The following is a 6,010-nucleotide window of genomic DNA, read 5'->3' on the forward strand; positions in this document are numbered from 1 at the left end:
AGCATTATTGTCTTGAAACAACTCAATTTGCTTTGGAAACAGGCGGAAATCCTCGAACTGCACTGGCAGATTTTGTTGTTTGTTGTTGCAACTGAGGACACAGATCAGTTTACATTGTGTATACACACAATTCACATGGTGAGTTTTATTGTTTATTGTTTTTGCCTAGAAATCACATTATGTACCACTACATTGCAACAGCAAATACATACAATACAAACAATTTCCCAGGGACATCAAGAATTTGACAAAAATATAATTTTACCAAAACCAATCTTTTCTAACCACACTCAGGGATGCCAACCCCAGTCCCTGGTGTCAAAGTCCTGCTCTTTGTATGTCTGAATTTCACATTTTAGTCTGGATCAAAAGAAGTACCTTTCCGGGATATCTGCCCGACATCCGGACCTTCCGCTCTCTGTGTGTTGCCGTTCTCAAAATCCCTTCGCTTCGAAACAACAACAAACTTTGAGCTAGCAAGCTACACGCTGAAAATGGTTTGGAAGAAAATGTGGATCGTGCAACAAGGCAGGACTGCTTGGTTCTTTCAGGATCATGGATTATGTAAAGATTGACACTAAATATAAATACATTAATTAATCTTTATCTACAAAAGAGGGGCCCTGCAGAAATAGTTTGGAAACCACGGCATTAATGCAGGCGTATAGGTCCTGTTTGTGCATGTGTGTATTTTGGGCCTGTGTGTGTAAAATAACAAAAATTTTCCTAGTGAGGGATTAATAAAGTATGCCTTTCTTCTTCTTCTTCTTAGAAAGAATGCACAAAGCGCAGAACTTTAACATGAGAGTGTGGGACTCTCATCCTCAGTACCATGTAAATGGACTGCATTTATTAATGGACTGTATTTACTGGAGCTTTTCTAGTTTTAATGACTACTCAAAGCGCTTTTACACAGTACAGGTACCATTCACACATTCATACACTGGTGGCCGAGGATGCCATACAAGGTGCCACCTGCTCATCAGATAAACATCCACGCACATTCACACAGCGATGGCGCAGCATCGGGAGAAAATGGGTTCAGTGTCTTGCCCAAAGAACCACCGACCTACCAATTGGTAGACAGCCGCTCTACCACCTGATCCTCAGCCGTACTTTGGTTAAGGTTAGGGTCAGTTAAATGTTAAAGGGGAACTATACAGTTTTTTTTAGCTTAACTTACCTTAACCAAACAGTTTCGGAGTCATTGGAATGGTTATATGACTTTTTTCTAGTTGAATGGTGGTCGTCTCGCTCCCCCCTAGCGCCTGTGAGCGGAAAAACCACCCTTGCAACTTTCTCTTTCTTTCACTGTCTATTGCTGCTACACGCCCCCATCCAGGAACCGGTAGGCTATAAGAACAAGGTAGTGATGGAGTTTTTCACACCATCGTCATGGCTGGGCAAAAAAGAAGCAGAATGCCAGGAAAGCATTGTTTGAGGAACAGAGACCGAGTGAGGAGTCAGACACGAGTAAACATCGGACCTGCGTTTTCTGAATGGCGAGAACTGAGACAAACACAAGCCTGCAAATCTGATGCTGACCTTGCGTTCTTGCTGTTGCACTTGTAAGTATCTTTGATCAGAAACCTTATCTGTCACAGAGTTTCTTGTCAGCTTGTTGTTCTAAGGCCATTGTAGGAAAAAAGAATATGTTACGGAGAGAAGGGTAATATTTAGAGAAAAACCTCAGCGGACGTGGCTCTGTGCGTTCGCTGGCTTCTTTGAAAACAAATGCACATGACCAGAGGGAGAAGATGGGAGGGGGGGGGAGAGTCGCCACCGAGTTTTTACGACAGTATTGCCAAATATCTATTCCAAAGCTGTAGGGGGAGCTGTATAGAGAAACCTGCGAGCAAAAAGCGAGAAAACAGCGAAGAAATTGCCAAAACTGCATAGCGCCCCTTTAATAGACACGTCTTGTCCGGTGCTTTAAGCCACTAAAGACTTTTTCTTTAGTCAACCAAAACAAAGATCTTTCAGTAACCTTAACTAGGGCCAGTGCCTAAAACATAACCATTAAAAAATTCAATGATACAGTAGTCAATAAAAAATGGATGATGTATTGAAAACCAATAGACATATGTTGTCAATGACATTTTTACATTTTCACAACTCGTCCAGATACGATAACTAACAATATTTCCTCATTAGGCTGGCCGGCATTACATTTGCTTCAAAATGTATTTGAGACAGGGTTACCACGGAGGGCAAGGCATTGCCAGACCTTCCTCCACAGCGCTGCGGAGGAGGGTCTGGCTAGTCCACACAGCATTCCGGGATGGGAGAAAAACGTGCTCTGGTGTATTGGTATTTCTTTAAACCAATTGAATTGTCTTGGGTGTCACTAAGCGCCGGACGGAGGAATGGTGCCTCTGCAAAATAGCCTCAGGAAGGAACTTGTTTTGGTGGAACGTGTTATGTTCAAAAGTTGTTTTAGTCGTGCGAGAGAAAACTCAGATTGGACAGATAGTCTAGCTAGCTGTCTGGATTTACCTGCAGAGATCTGAGGAGCAGTTAACCATAGTCCTCATAAATCCACCGGAGTTTAGAATGTCAACACAAAGAAAGAGGAAGGTAACGGACATCCGGCCGAAAATGAGGGGCATCTGGCAGAATTTCCGGCGGCAATTGGACAATCCCAGAAATGAAACGTCGTCGACATAGACCAAAAGCTATCGAACCATTTAGATTATTTCAGTGTCTTACTGTTCTCTTTAACTGTCACTTTATGGGCTGCCCATCACTGCACATGTAAAGAAATATCTATTAATGGGTGTCCACATAAATGAAGAAAATTCCAAAAATATAACACAAATGAAAGAACATGAGACAACGGCCCTGTTTAAGACTCAAGGACGGTGATGTTTTGCAGAGCTGTAGGTCTACTATTCAGAAATAATGTGAACACTTCATTCAAAAGCACTTTACTGTTACCAGCACTGCAAACACTGCAGGTGTTTGGTTTCATACCAATTAGCAGTTAACCACCTCATGTAGCTTTCAAGCTACATTTAACAGATGTTTTTTTGACCAGAAACAATTAGCTAGGGGTTTTAAAATGTTCTTTTGCAATTTAGAAATATGCAGAGGGGAACAAAAAGCATATGCAATGACAGAAAGCAAAAACAGACACAGGGGTTTAAACTCCTTCTGTTCTTTAGTTTCATTTTTATGCAAAGTGAAAACAAAACACAACATTCCCTCTGATATTTGAGGTCTTTCAGAATGTTTTTGACTAGTGCAATTCATACACATAGATGCTTTGACTGTTGAGCTCTTGTATCCTGTTGTCATGGAAACACATTAAAATCAGGGATTCTGCTCTGCCAATATACTGTACAGAAGGATGCTGCTAGTTGTTTTTCAACATAATAACCTTTATGGACACCTTTCTAGACGGGTTTGTAACAAGGTTATACTTGTTTTGAATTTTCAATTACTTTTATTTTATTATATTTTTGACTTTCATTTTCGTTCAGTTTTAGTTAGTTTTCAGATTGTGTTTGCTAGTTTCACTTTAGTTTCAGGTTTTCAGAAAGGTTTAGTTTTAGTTTTTCTATATTTAGTTTTACAGTAGTTTTAGTTTGTTTTTGTCAGAGCCAGGTATAATGTCTCATAGCTACGTACAGGCGACATACAAGAAATATTGTTGGAGAATTGCCATCGTGTTTAATGTTTAATCTTTGTGCTACTCCGGTGCCATCTCAATTCAATTCAATTTTATTTGTAGTATCAAATCATAACAAGAGTTATCTCAAGACACTTTACAGATAGAGTAGGTCTAGACCACACTCTATAATTGACAAAGACCCAACAATTTTTAATGAGCAAGCATCTGGTGCAACAGTGGCGAGGAAAAACTTCCTTTAGACAGAAACCTTGGACAGACCCAGGCTTTTTGTGGACGGCATCTGTTGCTGCCGGTTTGGACACAGACACTGATACAGATATACAGATATAGAGAAATATGATTCATAATAGTTATAGCAGGAATGATAAACAGTGGCAGTTATAGTAACAATAAAGATAGTAGAACTATGACTAGAAATAATAGCTGTAGCAGTTTGGGGTGTATTAGGGCATTGCAGGGCGAAGTAGGGCGTAGCAGGGTGTGGAGCAGGACCACGGCGGCAGCTGCTACCATGATTTAGGTGCCACCCCGATTTCATATTTATTATATGGATCCCCATTAGCTGACGCCTAGACGACCAGCTAGTCTTCCTGGGGTCAAAAACAACATTTAATCAGACAATATTAAAATATTTCATGACATCTACAAAAAAGAAAAGAAATAAAGAAAAGAAAAAAAATACAACAATATCTGCTTACAGAACTAAATAACAAAAATCGAAGGAAAACTGCGAGAAAATCTAAGGACTCTGGTGGAATAAGCTCCCCGGAGATAAGTTAGTAACAAGTATTTCTGTTTCAGAGAGAGAGGAGATGAGTGTGTCAAAGGAAGTCCCCCGGAAGTCTGAAACTATAGCAGCATAACGTTGAGCTGGTCCAAGGCAAACCTGAGCCAGCCCTACAATGGTTGGTAGATGAATCGAATGACTATGAAGAGAAGCAGAGAAGGGGAGGGATGCCGTGTGGCGTGATGTCAAGTCCGTTCAATTTCTGTTGTTCAATGTCACGAAAGTTGATGAAAATGCATGCTGACAACTTTTTATTTTCAGCAGTGGTATATTATAGCTAAACAACTAAAACTGAAATGCTTAATTTTTTATTGTATTTATTAGTTTTTAACCTGGCAATATAGTTTCAGTTCAGTTTGTTTTTCTTGAAGGTTTTAGTTTTTAATTTAGTTTCAGTTTACTAAAAGTATTTCTCACTGCTTATTTTCATTTTAGTTTACTACTGTATTATAACCCTGGTGTGTAACTGGCATGAAGTCTCCATTATTGTAGTTACCTCCCCTACAGCACGTGTTCCATGTTGACAGATGTTGGATTGTGGGAATGTCTGAGACTGGACTTCCCACTGATAACCAGTCTCCTTTTATCTGTGTTTTGGGTCCAAGGGAAACACATCTGTCAGACACTTCCACTTCTTGTTCTCTCTGCTCCACTCTCACAGATTCAGGGACCTCGTCTGTTGTTAGGTGAGCTGTCAGTAAACCTTTAGGAATACAGTGTAAATATGTAAACGTCAATACTATCCACTTTGATTTATGGAGGATGTAATCAGTGTTTAAGACTGTGGGTTTCCTCTCATGTTTAAACTCTTACTGTAAGATTATTGAGGATAAACAGAGAAACCTGTTCACAGCAGCGGGATTAGCTATACCGACAGACTCCCTCTATCTGCTCTGCTTTCAGATAGATCAACTTAAAGACAGTGTAAACTGCTTATCATCACAAGGGATGTTTTCCTTACAACTCATCCCCGTACCTCCATTACTGGTAGTGGTAACCCCTGTGGTTTTGTTTGGGTAGGTGTGAACACTGGTTAGTTAGCTTATTAAGATCCCCATTTCCTTCTGTCTGTCTTAAATAGAAGCTACTCTTTCTGGGGTCTCCATCATTTCACAAGAATATTACATAAACTGGATTACATACATCCTTAACATTTATACTCACAGTACATGAAAAGAACAGCAAAACCATACATCAAAAGGTACAACTCTAGCAATTTCCAAATAAAGCTTCATGAATCATTAGTTGGATTTGTTGGCCCCCTTAGATGGCGCTTTTGATTTGAAAAAACAGGCTCAAGGAATGACAATTCATCGTGCTTTCAATCCTTTGTTGACCAGAGAGCGCCATCTGTAAAGAAAATGCTTCACAAAGGAAGCATTAAAAATTGCAAAAGTGGTGCAAAATAAATGATTTATGTTATTCAACTGAACTTGTTGAGCTATGTAGAGCATTAGGGTTGGGTACCGAAACGCGGTGCCAACAGGACACCGGTTCCGACCTAAACGGTAGTAACGAGACCGAAGAAGAACGAAAATTTCGGTGCCTGACTTTACACTACACTCAACAGCAGGTAACCTTAGCCTACC

This window comes from Sander lucioperca, chromosome 14 (assembly GCF_008315115.2).
Source record: "Sander lucioperca isolate FBNREF2018 chromosome 14, SLUC_FBN_1.2, whole genome shotgun sequence".
Lineage (NCBI taxonomy): Eukaryota > Metazoa > Chordata > Actinopteri > Perciformes > Percidae > Sander > Sander lucioperca.